The following is a 16,394-nucleotide window of genomic DNA, read 5'->3' on the forward strand; positions in this document are numbered from 1 at the left end:
AATAACAGATACCCGGGAGTGAGTTCCAGACTGGAATCTAACCGAGGGGTTAGGGGTGGTTTATATATAGAATAACAGATACCTGGATGTGAGTTACAGACTGGAATCTAATCGAGCGGTTCGGGGTGGTTTATATACAGAATAACAGATACCCGGGAGTGAGTTACAGACTGGAATCTAATCGAGGGTTTCAGGGTGATTTATAAGCAGAATAACAGATCCTGGGAGTGGGTTACAGACTAGAATCTAATCGAGGGGTTCGGGGTGGTTTATATATAGAATAACAGATACCGGGGAGTGATTTACAGACTGGAATCTAATCGAGGAGTTCGGAGTGGTTTATATATAGAATAACAGATACCCGGGAGTGAGTTACAGACTGGAATCTAACCGAGGGGTTAGGGGTGGTTTATATATAGAATAACAGATACCCGGGAGTGAGTTACAGACTGGAATCTAATCGAGTGGTTGAGGATGGTTTATATATAGAATAACAGATACCCGAGAGTGAGTTACAGACTGGAATCGAATCGAGGGGTTCGGCGTGGTTTATATATAGAATAACAGATACCCGGGAGTGAGTTACAGACTGGAATCTAATCGAGGGGTTCAGGGTGATTTATAAACAGAATAACAGATACCCGGGAGTGGGTTACAGACTGGAATCTAATCGAGGGGTTCGGGGTGGTTTATATTTAGAATAACAGATACCCGGGAGTGAGTTACAGACTGGAATCTAATCGAGGAGTTTGGGGTGGTTTATATATAGAACAACAGATACCCGGGAGTGAGTTCCAGACTGGAATCTAATCGAGCGGTTCGGGGTGGTTTATATACAGAATAACAGATACCCGGGAGTGAGTTACAGACTGGAATCTAATCGAGGGGTTCAGGGTGATTTATAAACAGAATAACAGATACCCGGGAGTGGGTTACAGACTGGAATCTAATCGAGGGGTTCGGGGTGGTTTATATATAGAATAACAGATACCCGGGAGTGATTTACAGACTGGAATCTAATCGAGGAGTTCGGAGTGGTTTATATCTGGAATAACAGATACCCGGGAGTGAGTTCCAGACTGGAATCTAACCGAGGGGTTAGGGGTGGTTTATATATAGAATAACAGATACCCGGGAGTGAGTTACAGACTGGAATCTAATCGAGCGGTTCGGGGTGGTTTATATGCAGAATAACAGATACCCGGGAGTGAGTTACAGACTGGAATCTAATCGAGGGGTTCAGGGTGATTTATAAACAGAATAACAGATACCCGAGAGTGGGTTACAGACTGGAATCTAATCGAGAGGTTCGGGGTGGTTTATATATAGAATAACAGATACCCGGGAGTGAGTTCGAGACTGGAATCTAATCGAGGGGTTCGGGGTGGTTTATATCCAGAATAACAGATACCTGGGAGTGAGTTACAGACTGGAATCTAATCGAGGGTTTTGGGGTGGTTTATATACAGAATAACAGATACCCGGGAGTGAGTTACAGACTGGAATCTAATCGAGGGTTCAGGGTGAATTATAAACAATATAACAGATACCCGGGAGTGGGTTACAGACTGCAATCTAATCGAGGGGTTCGGGGTTGTTTAAATATAGAATAACAGATACCCGGGAGTCATTTACAGACTGGAATCTCATCGAGGAGTTCGGAGTGGTTTATATATAGAATAACAGATACCCGGGAGTGAGTTACAGTCTGGAATCTACTCGCGGGGTTTGGGGTGGTTTATATATAGAATAACAGATACTCGGTAGTGAGTTACAGACTGGAATCTAATCGAGGGGTTTGGGGTGGTTTATATATAGAATAACAGATAACCGGGAGTGAGTTACAGACTGGAATCTAACCGAGGGGTTAGGGGTGGTTTATATATAGAATAACAGATACCCGGGAGTGAGTTACAGACTGGAATCTAACCGAGGGGTTAGGGGTGATTTATATATAGAATAACAGATACCCGGGAGTGAGTTACAGACTGGAATCTAATCGAGGGGTTCAGGGTGATTTATAAACAGAATAACAGATACCCGGGAGTGGGTTACAGACTGGAATCTAATCGAGGAGTTCGGGGTGGTTTATATATAGAATAACAGATACCCGGGAGTGAGTTACAGACTGGAATCTAATCGAGGGGTTCGGGGTGGTTTATATATAGAATAACAGATACCCGGGAGTGAGTTACAGACTGGAATCTAATCGAGGGGTTGATGATGGTTTATATATAGAATAACAGATACCCGGGAGTGAGTTACAGACTGGAATCTAATCGAGGGGTTCGGGATGGTTTATGCATAGAATAACAGACACCCGGGATTGAGTTACAGACTGGAATATAATCGAGGGGTTCGGGGTCGTTTATATATAGAATAACAGATCCCCGGGAGTGAGTTAGAGACTGGAATCTAATCGTGGGGTTCGGGCTGGTTAATATACAGAATAACAGATACCCGGGAGTGAGTTACAGGCTGGAATCTAATCGAGGGTTTTGGGGTGGTTTATATATAGAATAACAGATACCCGAGAGTGAGTTACAGACTGGAATCGAATCGAGGGTTTCGGGGTGGTTTATATATAGAATAACAGATACCCGGGAGTGAGTTACAGACTGGAATCTAATCGAGGGGTCCGGGGTGGTTTAGAAATAGAATAACAGATCCCCGGGAGTGAGTTAGAGACTGGAATCTAATCGAGGGGTTCGGACTGATATATATACAGAATAACAGATACCCGGGAGTGAGTTACAGGCTGGAATCTAATCGCGGGGTTTGGGATGGTTTATATATAGAATAACAGATACTCGGGAGTGAGTTACAGACTGGAATCTAATCGAGGGGTTTGGGATGGTTTATATATTGAATAACAGATACCCGGGAGTGAGTTACAGACTGGAATCTAATCGAGCGGTTCGGGGTTGTTTATATACAGAATAACAGATACCCGGGAGTGAGTTACAGACTGGAATCTAATCGAGGGGTTCAGGGTGATTGATAAACAGAATAACAGATCCCGGGAGTGGGTTACAGACTGGAATCTAATTTAGGGGTTCGGGGTGGTTTATATATAGAATAACAGATACCCGGGAGTGAGTTACGGACTGGAATCTAATCGAGGCGTTCGGGTTGGATTATATATAGAATAACAGATACCCGGGAGTGAGTTACAGACTGGAATCTAATCGAGGGGTTCGGGATGGTTTATATATAGAATAACAGATACCCGAGAGTGAGTTACAGACTGGAATCTAATCGAGGGGTTCGGGGTGGTTTATATATAGAATAACAGATACCCGGGAGTGAGTTACAGACTGGAATCTAATCGAGGGGTTCGGGGTGGTTTATATATAGAATAACAGATACCCGGGAGTGAGTTACAGACTGGAATCTAATCGAGGGGTTCGGGGTGGTTTATATATAGAATAACAGATACCCGGGAGTGAGTTACAGACTGGAATCTAATCGAGGGGTTGATGATGGTTTATATATAGAATAACAGATACCCGGGAGTGAGTTACAGACTGGAATCTAATCGAGGGGTTCGGGGTGGTTTATATATAGAATAACAGATACCCGGGAGTGAGTTACAGACTGGAATCTAATCGAGGGGTTCGGGGTGGTTTATATATAGAATAACAGATACCCGGGAGTGAGTTACAGACTGGAATCTAATCGAGGGGTTCGGGGTGGTTTATATATAGAATAACAGATACCCGAGAGTGAGTTACAGACTGGAATCTAATCGAGGGGTTCGGGGTGGTTTATATATAGAATAACAGATACCCGGGAGTGAGTTACAGACTGGAATCTAATCGAGGGGTTGATGATGGTTTATATATAGAATAACAGATACCCGGGAGTGAGTTACAGACTGGAATCTAATCGAGGGGTTCAGGGTGGTTTATATATAGAATAACAGATACCGGGAGTGAGTTACAGACTGGAATCTAATCGAGGTGTTCGGGTGGTTTATATATAGAATAACAGATACCCGGGAGTGAGTTACAGACTGGAATCTAATCAAGGGGTTCGGGATGGTTTATATATAGAATAACAGACACCCGGGAGTGAGTTACAGACTGGAATCTAATCAAGGGGTTTGGGGTGGTTTATATATAGAATAACAGATACCCGAGAGTGAGTTACAGACTGGAATCGAATCGAGGGTTTCGGGGTGGTTTATATATAGAATAACAGATACCCGGGAGTGAGTTACAGACTGGAATCTAATCGAGGGGTTCGGGGTGGTTTATATATAGAATAACAGATACCCGAGAGTGAGTTACAGACTGGAATCGAATCGAGGGTTTCGGGGTGGTTTATATATAGAATAACAGATACCCGGGAGTGAGTTACAGACTGGAATCTAATCGAGGCGTTCGGGTTGGTTTATATACAGAATAACAAATTCCCGAGAGTGAGTTACAGACTGGAATCTAATTGAGGGGTTCAGGGTGATTTATAAACAGAATAAATAATACCCGGGAGTGGGATACAGATTGGAATCTAATCGAGGGGTTCGGGGTGGTTTATATATAGAATAACAGATACCCGGGAGTGATTTACAGACTGGAATCTAATCGAGGAGTTCGGAGTGGTTTATATATAGAATAACAGATACCCGGGAGTGAGTTCCAGACTGGAATCTAACCGAGGGGTTAGGGGTGGTTTATATATAGAATAACAGATACCCGGATGTGAGTTACAGACTGGAATCTAATCGAGCGGTTCGGGGTGGTTTATATACAGAATAACAGATACCCGGGAGTGAGTTACAGACTGGAATCTAATCGAGGGGTTCAGGGTGATTGATAAGCAGAATAACAGATCCTGGGAGTGGGTTACAGACTAGAATCTAATCGAGGGGTTCGGGGTGGTTTATATATAGAATAACAGATACCGGGGAGTGATTTACAGACTGGAATCTAATCGAGGAGTTCGGAGTGGTTTATATATAGAATAACAGATACCCGGGAGTGAGTTACAGACTGGAATCTAACCGAGGGGTTAGGGGTGGTTTATATATAGAATAACAGATACCCGGGAGTGAGTTACAGACTGGAATCTAATCGAGTGGTTGAGGATGGTTTATATATAGAATAACAGATACCCGAGAGTGAGTTACAGACTGGAATCGAATCGAGGGGTTCGGCGTGGTTTATATATAGAATAACAGATACCCGGGAGTGAGTTACAGACTGGAATCTAATCGAGGTGTTTGGGGTGGTTTATATATAGAATAACAGATACCCGGGAGTGAGTTCCAGACTGGAATCTAACCGAGGGGTTAGGGGTGGTTTATATATAGAATAACAGATACCCGGATGTGAGTTACAGACTGGAATCTAATCGAGCGGTTCGGGGTGGTTTATATACAGAATAACAGATACCCGGGAGTGAGTTACAGACTGGAATCTAATCGAGGGGTTCAGGGTGATTTATAAGCAGAATAACAGATCCTGGGAGTGGGTTACAGACTAGAATCTAATCGAGGGGTTCGGGGTGGTTTATATATAGAATAACAGATACCGGGGAGTGATTTACAGACTGGAATCTAACCGAGGGGTTAGGGGTGGTTTATATATAGAATAACAGATACCCGGGAGTGAGTTACAGACTGGAATCTAATCGAGTGGTTGAGGATGGTTTATATATAGAATAACAGATACCCGAGAGTGAGTTACAGACTGGAATCGAATCGAGGGGTTCGGCGTGGTTTATATATAGAATAACAGATACCCGGGAGTGAGTTACAGACTGGAATCTAATCGAGGTGTTTGGGGTGGTTTATACATACATAGAACATAGAAAATACAGCACAGAACAGGCCCCTCGGCCCACGACGTTGTATCGAACCCTTGTCCTAGATTAATCATAGATTATCATTGAATTTACAGTGCAGAAGGAGGCCATTCGGCCCTTTGAGTCTGCACCGGCTCTTGGAAAGAGCACCCTACCCAAATTCAACACCTCCACCCAGCACCAAGGGCATTTTGGACACTAAGCGCAATTTATCATTGGCCAATTCACCTAACCCGCACATCTTTGGACTGTGGGAGGAAACCGGAGCACCCGGAGGAAACCCACGCAGACACGGGGAGGACGTGCAGACTCCGCACAGACAGTGACCCAAGCCGGAATCGAACCTGGGACCCTGGAGCTGTGAAGCAGTTGTGCTATCCACAATGCTACCGTGCTGCCGTTGAGAACAAATAAATCTACACTATATCATTTTACCGTAATCCATGAACCTATCCAATAGCTGCTTGAAGGTCCCTAATGTTTCTGACTCAACTACTTCCACAGGCAGTGCATTCCATGCCCCCACTACTCTCTGGGTAAAGAACCTACCTCTGATATCCCTCCTATATCTTCCACCTTTCACCTTAAATTTATGTCACTTTGTAATGGTTTGTTGCACCCGGGGAAAATGTCTCTGACTGTCTACTCTATCTATTCCCCTGATCATCTTATAAACCTCTATCAAGTCGCCCCTCATCCTTCTCCGTTCTAATGAGAAAAGGCCTAGCACCCTCAACCTTTCCTCGTAAGACCTACTCTCCATTCCAGGCAACATCCTGGTAAATCTTCTTTGCACCTTTTCCAAAGCTTCCACATCCTTCCTAAAATGAGGCGACCAGAACTGTACACAGTACTCCAAATGTGGCCGTACCAAAGTTTTGTACAGCTGCATCATCACCTCACGGCTCTTAAATTCAATCCCTCTGTTAATGAACGCGAGCACACCATAGGCCTTCTTCACAGCTCTATCCACTTGAGTGGCAACTTTCAAAGATGTATGAACATAGACCCCAAGATCTCTCTGCTCCTCCACATTGCCAAGAACTCTACCGTTAACCCTGTATTCCGCATTCACATTTGTCCTTCCAAAATGGACAACCTCACACTTTTCAGGGTTAAACTCCATCTGCCACTTCTCAGCCCAGCTCTGCATCCTATCTATGTCTCTTTGCAGCCGACAACAGCCCTCCTTACTATCCACAACTCCACCAATCTTCGTATCGTCTGCAAATTTACTGACCCACCCTTCAACTTCCTCATCCAAGTCATTAATGAAAATCACAAAGAGCAGAGGACCCAGAACTGATCCCTGCGGTACACCACTGGTAACTGGGATCCAGTCTGAATATTTGCCATCCACCACCACTCTCTGACTTCTATCGGTTAGCCAGTTCGTTATCCAACTGGCCAAATTTCCCACTATCCCATGCCTCCTTACTTTCTGCATAAGCCTACCATGGAGAACTTTATCAAATGCCTTACTAAAATCCATGTACACTACATCCACTGCTTTACCTTCATCCACATGCTTGGTCACCTCCTCAAAGAATTCAATAAGATTTGTAAGGCAAGACCTACCCCTCACAAATCCGTGCTGACTATCCCTAATCAAGCAGTGTCATTCCAGATGCTCAGAAATCTCATCCTTCAGTACCCTTTCCATTACTTTGCCTACCACCGAAGTAAGACTAACTGGCCTGTAATTCCCAGGGTTATCCCTAGTCCCTTTTTTGAACAGGGGCACGACATTCGCCACTCTCCAATCCCCTGGTACCACCCTTGTTGACAGTGAGGACGAAAAGATCATTGCCAACGGCTCTGCAATTTCATCTCTTGCTTCCCATAGAATCCTTGAATATAACAGATACCCGGGAGTGAGTTACAGAATGGAACCTAATCGAGGGGTTCGGGGTGGTTTATATACAGAATAACAGATACCCGGGAGTGAGTTACAGACTGGAATCTAATCGAGGGGTTCAGGGTGATTTATAAACAGAATAACAGATACCCGGGAGTGGGTTACAGACTGGAATCTAATCGACGGGTTAGGGATAGTTTATATATAGAATAACAGATACCCGGGAGTGAGTTACAGACTGGAATCGAATCGAGGGGTTCTGGTGGTTTATATATAGAATAACAGATACCCGGGACTGAGTTACTGACTGGAATCTAATCGAGGGGTTAGGGATGGTTTATATATAGAATAACAGATATCCAGGAGTGAGTTACAGACTGGAATCTAATCGAGGGGTTCGGGGTGGTTTATATACAGAATAACAGATACCCGGGAGTGAGTTACAGACTGGAATCTAATCGAGGGGTTCGGGGTGGTTTATATATAGAATAACAGGTACCCGGGAGTGAGTTACAGACTGGAATCTAATCGAGGGGTTCGGGGAGGTTTATATACAGAAAAACAGATACCCGGGAGTGAGTTACAGACTGGAATCTAATCGAGGGGTTCGGGGTGGTTTATATACAGAATAACAGATACCCGGGAGTGAGTTACAGACTGGAATCTAATCGAGGGGTTCGGGGTGGTTAATATACAGGATAACAGATACCTGGGTGTGAGTTACAGACTGGAATCTAATCGAGGGGTTCAGGGTTGTTTATATATAGAATAACAGATACCCGGGAGTGAGTTACAGACTGGAATCTAATCGAGGGGTTCAGGGTTGTTTATATATAGAATAACAGATACCCGGGAGTGAGTTACAGACTGGAATCTAATCGAGGGGTTCGGGGTGGTTTATATATAGAATAACAGATACCCGGGAGTGAGTTACAGACTGGAATCTAATCGAGGGGTTCGGGGTGGTTTATATATAGAATAACAGATACCCGGGAGTGAGTTATAGACTGGAATCTAATCGAGGGGCTCGGGGAGGTTTATATACAGAATAACAGATACCTGGGAGTGAGTTACAGACTGGAACCTAATCGAGGGGTTCGGGGTGGTTTATATATAGAATAACAGATACCCGGGAGTGAGTTACAGACTGGAATCTAATCGAGGGGTTCGGGGTGGTTAATATACAGGATAACAGATACCTGGGTGTGAGTTACAGACTGGAATCTAATCGAGGGGTTCGTGTGGTTTATATACAGAATAACAGATACCCGAGAGTGAGTTACAGACTGGAATCGAATCGAGGGGTTCAGGGTGGTTTATATATAGAATAACAGATACCCGGGAGTGAGTTACAGACTGGAATCTAATCGAGGGGTTCGGGGTGGTTTATATACAAAATAACAGATACCCGGGAGTGAGTTACAGACTGGAATCGAATCGAGGGGTTCAGGGTGGTTTATATATAGAATAACAGATACCCGGGAGTGAGTTCCAGACTGGAATCTAATCGAGGGGTTCGGGGTGGTTTATATATAGAATAACAGATACCCGGGAGTGAGTTACAGACTGGAATCGAATCGAGGGGTTCTGGTGGTTTATATATAGAATAACAGATACCCGGGACTGAGTTACTGACTGGAATCTAATCGAGGGGTTAGGGATGGTTTATATATAGAATAACAGATACCCAGGAGTGAGTTACAGACTGGAATCTAATCGAGGGGTTTGGGGTGGTTTATATACAGAATAACAGATACCCGGGAGTGAGTTACAGACTGGAATCTAATCGAGGGGTTCGGGGTGGTTTATATATAGAATAACAGGTACCCGGGAGTGAGTTACAGACTGGAATCTAATCGAGGGGTTCGGGGAGGTTTATATACAGAAAAACAGATACCCGGGAGTGAGTTACAGACTGGAATCTAATCGAGGGGTTCGGGGTGGTTTATATACAGAATAACAGATACCCGGGAGTGAGTTACAGACTGGAATCTAATCGAGGGGTTCGGGGTGGTTAATATACAGGATAACAGATACCTGGGTGTGAGTTACAGACTGGAATCTAATCGAGGGGTTCAGGGTTGTTTATATATAGAATAACAGATACCCGGGAGTGAGTTACAGACTGGAATCTAATCGAGGGGTTCGGGGTGGTTTATATATAGAATAACAGATACCCGGGAGTGAGTTACAGACTGGAATCTAATCGAGGGGTTCGGGGTGGTTTATATATAGAATAACAGATACCCGGGAGTGAGTTACAGACTGGAATCTAATCGAGGGGTTCGGGGTGGTTTATATATAGAATAACAGATACCCGGGAGTGAGTTATAGACTGGAATCTAATCGAGGGGCTCGGGGAGGTTTATATACAGAATAACAGATACCTGGGAGTGAGTTACAGACTGGAACCTAATCGATGGGTTCGGGGTGGTTTATATATAGAATAACAGATACCCGGGAGTGAGTTACAGACTGGAATCTAATCGAGGGGTTCGGGGTGGTTAATATACAGGATAACAGATACCTGGGTGTGAGTTACAGACTGGAATCTAATCGAGGGGTTCGTGTGGTTTATATACAGAATAACAGATCCCCGAGAGTGAGTTACAGACTGGAATCGAATCGAGGGGTTCAGGGTGGTTTATATATAGAATAACAGATACCCGGGAGTGAGTTACAGACTGGAATCTAATCGAGGGGTTCGGGGTGGTTTATATACAAAATAACAGATACCCGGGAGTGAGTTACAGACTGGAATCGAATCGAGGGGTTCAGGGTGGTTTATATATAGAATAACAGATACCCGGGAGTGAGTTCCAGACTGGAATCTAATCGAGAGGTTCGGGGTGGTTTATATATAGAATAACAGATACCCGGGAGTGAGTTACAGACTGGAATCGAATCGAGGGGTTCTGGTGGTTTATATATAGAATAACAGATACCCGGGACTGAGTTACTGACTGGAATCTAATCGAGGGGTTAGGGATGGTTTATATATAGAATAACAGATACCCAGGAGTGAGTTACAGACTGGAATCTAATCGAGGGGTTTGGGGTGGTTTATATACAGAATAACAGATACCCGGGAGTGAGTTACAGACTGGAATCTAATCGAGGGGTTCGGGGTGGTTTATATATAGAATAACAGGTACCCGGGAGTGAGTTACAGACTGGAATCTAATCGAGGGGTTCGGGGAGGTTTATATACAGAAAAACAGATACCCGGGAGTGAGTTACAGACTGGAATCTAATCGAGGGGTTCGGGGTGGTTTATATACAGAATAACAGATACCCGGGAGTGAGTTACAGACTGGAATCTAATCGAGGGGTTCGGGGTGGTTAATATACAGGATAACAGATACCTGGGTGTGAGTTACAGACTGGAATCTAATCGAGGGGTTCAGGGTTGTTTATATATAGAATAACAGATACCCGGGAGTGAGTTACAGACTGGAATCTAATCGAGGGGTTCGGGGTGGTTTATATATAGAATAACAGATACCCGGGAGTGAGTTACAGACTGGAATCTAATCGAGGGGTTCGGGGTGGTTTATATATAGAATAACAGATACCCGGGAGTGAGTTACAGACTGGAATCTAATCGAGGGGTTCGGGGTGGTTTATATATAGAATAACAAATACCCGGGAGTGAGTTATAGACTGGAATCTAATCGAGGGGCTCGGGGAGGTTTATATACAGAATAACAGATACCTGGGAGTGAGTTACAGACTGGAACCTAATCGATGGGTTCGGGGTGGTTTATATATAGAATAACAGATACCCGGGAGTGAGTTACAGACTGGAATCTAATCGAGGGGTTCGGGGTGGTTAATATACAGGATAACAGATACCTGGGTGTGAGTTACAGACTGGAATCTAATCGAGGGGTTCGTGTGGTTTATATACAGAATAACAGATACCCGAGAGTGAGTTACAGACTGGAATCGAATCGAGGGGTTCGGGGTGGTTTATATATAGAATAACAGATACCCGGGAGTGAGTTACAGACTGGAATCTAATCGAGGGGTTTGGGGTGGTTCATATATAGAATAACAGATACCCTGGAGTGAGATACAGTCTGGAATCTAATCGAGGGGTTCGGGATGGTTTATATATAGAATAACAGATACCCGAGAGTGAGTTACAGACTGGAATCTAATCGAGGGGTTCGGGATGGTTTATATATAGAATAACAGATACCCGGGAGTGAGTTACAGACTGGAATCTAATCGAGGGGTTCAGGGTGGTTTATATATAGAATAACAGATACCCGGGAGTGAGTTACAGACTGGAATCTAATCGAGGGGTTCGGGGTGGTTTATATATAGAATAACAGATACCCGGGAGTGAGTTACAGACTGGAATCTAATCGAGGGTTCGGGCTGTAGTTCTGTATTTCTCTGTCACTGGGAGTATTCTGGGGCTGGTTTCCTATTGGATAAATTTGACTCTTTTTGCTAATTGACCATTTTGTGTTTCCCTCTCCCTCAGGGATGATAAATGGGAATGATTTCAGAGTGACTCAGCCTCGCTCCCTGGAGGGTTTTGTCGGGAGTTCGGTCGATATTCCCTGTTCATTCACTTACCCAGAAAGTTTTAACCCAACAAAGATTGACATTTGCTGGAGAAGACATGGATTTCACGGAAGATTTATCTTCAACGTCTCAAAGCCTTACACTCACCCTGATTACCGAGGCCGGATTGAATTCCTGGGATTTCCATATCGAGATAGAACCGGAACCATCCGGATAAATCATCTGGAACAAAGTGATCAGAATCGGTATTTCTGTCGTGTGGAGACAACAGGAGATTATTCCGAGAAGTGGCAAAGCCTCGTTGGGACAGAGCTCATTGTAGGAGGTAAACATTCCTCTCAATCTCTGCATTTCTCTCTCGAACTATTTGACTCTCCCTTTTTCCAGTTCACACATTCAAGTTCAGCAATGCCTCATTGTTAAAACTATTTATTTCAAATGGCCTCACATTCCACCAACTAGGTAAACACCCCTTTCGATCTCGGCATTTCCCTCTCTAACATTTCGGTGAACCCCCCAACCCCCTTTTATTTTATTCCTTGATTATGATTCAGCAATGCCTCATTTAAAAAAAATTCTCCTCCTAGTTTTCAAAGAGCCTCACTATCCCTCATCTCTGGTACTCAACCCTCCAAGATCTTTACTCTCTGTTTCTGGCCCCTTCAACATTCCGGCTTTCAATCGCTTCACCATTGGCTGATGTGCCCTCAGCTGCCCAGGCCGAAACTCTGGAAGTCTGTCCCTAAACATGCCCAGCCCTCTCTCCTCCTTGAGGATGCTCCTTGAGGTAATATCGGCAAGGCCAGCCCATGATAACCATACCCTTCTTTTTACGTGCCGGAAAAGGCCACCGTCGTGGCTTCCAGCGCACGAGCCCGAACCCGGGGACCGACAGAATACTGTCGCGGGTTGAAATCGCGGATTTCAACCTCCCGCTGCTCGTTCCCAATTGGGCGATCACCCCTCCGCTCCATTGGGAAGTTCATTCTCCACGAATCCCATGGGGAGATCCATGGATAATCCCCCCCCCCCACCTGCTCTATCCCCCCCCCCCCCCCCCCCCAGAGCTGTTGTCGGCTGCAAAGAGACATAGATAGGATGCAGAGCTGGGCTGAGAAGTGGCAGATGGAGTTTAACCCTGAAAAGTGTGAGGCTGTCCATTTTGGAAGGACAAACATGAATGCGGAATACAGGGTTAACGGTAGAGTTCTTGGCAATGTGGAGGAGCAGAGAGATCTTGGGGTCTATGTTCATACATCTTTGAAAGTTGCCACTCAAGTGGATAGAGCTGTGAAGAAGGCCTATGGTGTGCTCGCGTTCATTAACAGAGGGATTGAATTTAAGAGCCGTGAGGTGATGATGCAGCTGTACAAAACTTTGGTAAGGCCACATTTGGAGTACTGTGTACAGTTCTGGTCGCCTCATTTTAGGAAGGATGTGGAAGCTTTGGAAAAGGTGCAAAGAAGATTTACCAGGATGTTGCCTGGAATGGAGAGTAGGTCTTACGAGGAAAGATTGAGGGTGCTAGGCCTTTTCTCATTAGAACGGAGAAGGATGAGGGGCGACTTGATAGAGGTTTATAAGATGATCAGGGGAATAGATAGAGTAGACAGTCAGAGACTTTTTCCCCGGGTGGAACAAACCATTACAAGGGGACATAAATTTAAGGTGAAAGGTGGAAGATATAGGAGGGATATCAGAGGTAGGTTCTTTACCCAGAGAGTAGTGGGGGCATGGAATGCACTGCCTGTGGAAGTAGTTGAGTCGGAAACATTAGGGACCTTCAAGCAGCTATTGGATAGGTATATGGATTACGGTAAAATGATATAGTGTAGATTTATTTGTTCTCAAGGGCAGCACGGTAGCATTGTGGATAGCACAATTGCTTCACAGCTCCAGGGTCCCAGGTTCGATTCCGGCTTGGGTCACTGTCTGTGCGGAGTCTGCACGTCCTCCCCGTGTCTGCGTGGGTTTCCTCCGGGTGCTCCGGTTTCCTCCCACAGTCCAAAGATGTGCGGGTTAGGTGAATTGGCCAATGATAAATTGCCCTTAATGTCCAAATTGCCCTTGGTGTTGGGTGGAAGTGTTGAGTTTGGGTATGGTGCTCTTTCCAAGAGCCGGTGCAGACTCAAAGGGCCGAATGGCCTCCTTCTGCACTGTAAATTCAATGTTAATCTATGATTAATCTAGAACAAAGGTTCGGCACAACATCGTGGGCCGAAGGGCCTGTTCTGTGCTGTATTTTTCTATGTTCTATGCTCCTTCGTGGCCACCATCACATCTTTAAAACCTACCTCTTCAACGAGCACATTATGTCCAATACCCCTCCCGTGAATCTCTGGAATGTTTGATTAAATTCAAGGCCACCTTGTGAATCCAGTTGATGACGCCGCCACCAGGCTGAACCACAGGGTGCGATTCTCCCAAAACATTTCTACATCCGTTTGTGGCTTTTCAGGGAGGTTCCCGCCAACTCTGCCAGCGAGTTTCCCACCGCTATTCAATGACACTTAGTCACTTAGGGCTGGAACCTTCCGCCCTGCCCGCCGCATGATTGCCACGGGCGAGACGCGGACAATGGAAAGTCCATTGACCTCGGGAGGGATTCTCCGATCGCCGGGCACACGCGGCTGGAGAATCTTTAGCACTGGGGAGCTGAACTCAGAGATCGGGCCGCCATTTTGAAAGGTTGCCCTGATCTCTCGGTGAGCTTGTTTGTCCCCTCCACCCATGGGCAATGTCACGCCCCCCCCCACACACGCATGAGCACTACTGCACACCCCTCAAGTGAGGACACCCCGCTATGGGGTCCCTGGGGGTCCCCCCCTCTTCAGGCCCCCCCCCCCAAGCTCCCTTACAGCACACCCTCCCTTCCGGGATCCCCACCCGCCAACTCCCTAACCTCCTGGAGGCTCCCCCGTACCTGCCCTGCGCACCCCCACCATTCAAACTCCCCCCCTCCATGCTCCCTTCATGGGCATGTCCCCCCTCGGGCCCTGACCATTGGCAGTGCCACCCTCTAACCTGGGAACCCTTACTCTGGGAACCCTTGCACTGGCACCCAGACAGTGCTCCAGCCTACTTGGCAGGGTCACCTTGGCTGAGGAGTGCCAAGGTGCCCACATTCCAGGGGGAGGGCCAGGAGGCACCCTACATGGACCCTGACCACCCGGCGGTCTTCAAAGGCCTGGGAGCCCCCCCCCCCCCCCCCCCCCCCCCCCCGCCCCGGGTGCTGTTCCACCTGGTCCGCATTCCTTACAAACAGCACTAATCAGCGACTGACTGCCTCCTTGGGGAGGTCAGAGAATCGGGTCTTCAGTAAGTTCAAGGCCTACTTCCGCAAGCGTCATTTGGTCCCGCCCCTTTTGGGCGAAGTTCCGATTCCGAGGCCTCGCGGAACTTGGGTGAATCCCGGACTCTCCGGTGCAGCCAGAGAATATGCGGCCATAATGTTCTGGCCTGCGATTTGCCGACAGCTGCACAAAATGAACCTTCAAACAGGGTGACAACGTTGAGAAGAGATTTGGGGCCAAGATCCAAAATGGCCGCCACATATGAAATAAGGGAAATGTCCTAAAATGTTCTGGAATGGCAGATGAAAGAGAGAGCACATAGGACCGGAATGCAGAACATTGTTGCAAGGGGGGGCAGTGAACTTTGTGGTGATATACATCACTGTAAGTACACAAAGGGTTAATGTACACACGCTACACCTGGCTAGATACTCGAGGGAACGCCAGAGACATGACACACAGACAGTCAACCAATAGGTCAGTAAGATAGGGCACGACCAATGGGCAGTCACGATACACACAGAGGTGACACTACCACAGGGGGGCATTACACCAACCCATATAAAAGGACACAGCACACATGCTCAGTCTCTTTCCAGTGGAGACACTCAGTGAGTACAGACACAGGGTTGATTGAACATCACACCCACCACGTGGATTGTAGCAGACTGGTTAGTCAGTCTGAGTGGCTAAAGCAGGATTAACAGTAGCGTCGAATTCAAGTAGGAGAATTGTTAATAGTTTAATAAACGTGTTAAAGCTATCTCCAAGTCTGAACCTTCCTTTGTCAGAGTGCACATCAAGGAAGTAGCTTATACCACGACAAGTGCATCACAAAACAAACCTCTGTCCAAAGCATAATCTTTGACCCTGACCCCAGGACATTCCTTTATTAT

Source organism: Scyliorhinus torazame, chromosome 31 (assembly GCF_047496885.1).
Source record: "Scyliorhinus torazame isolate Kashiwa2021f chromosome 31, sScyTor2.1, whole genome shotgun sequence".
Lineage (NCBI taxonomy): Eukaryota > Metazoa > Chordata > Chondrichthyes > Carcharhiniformes > Scyliorhinidae > Scyliorhinus > Scyliorhinus torazame.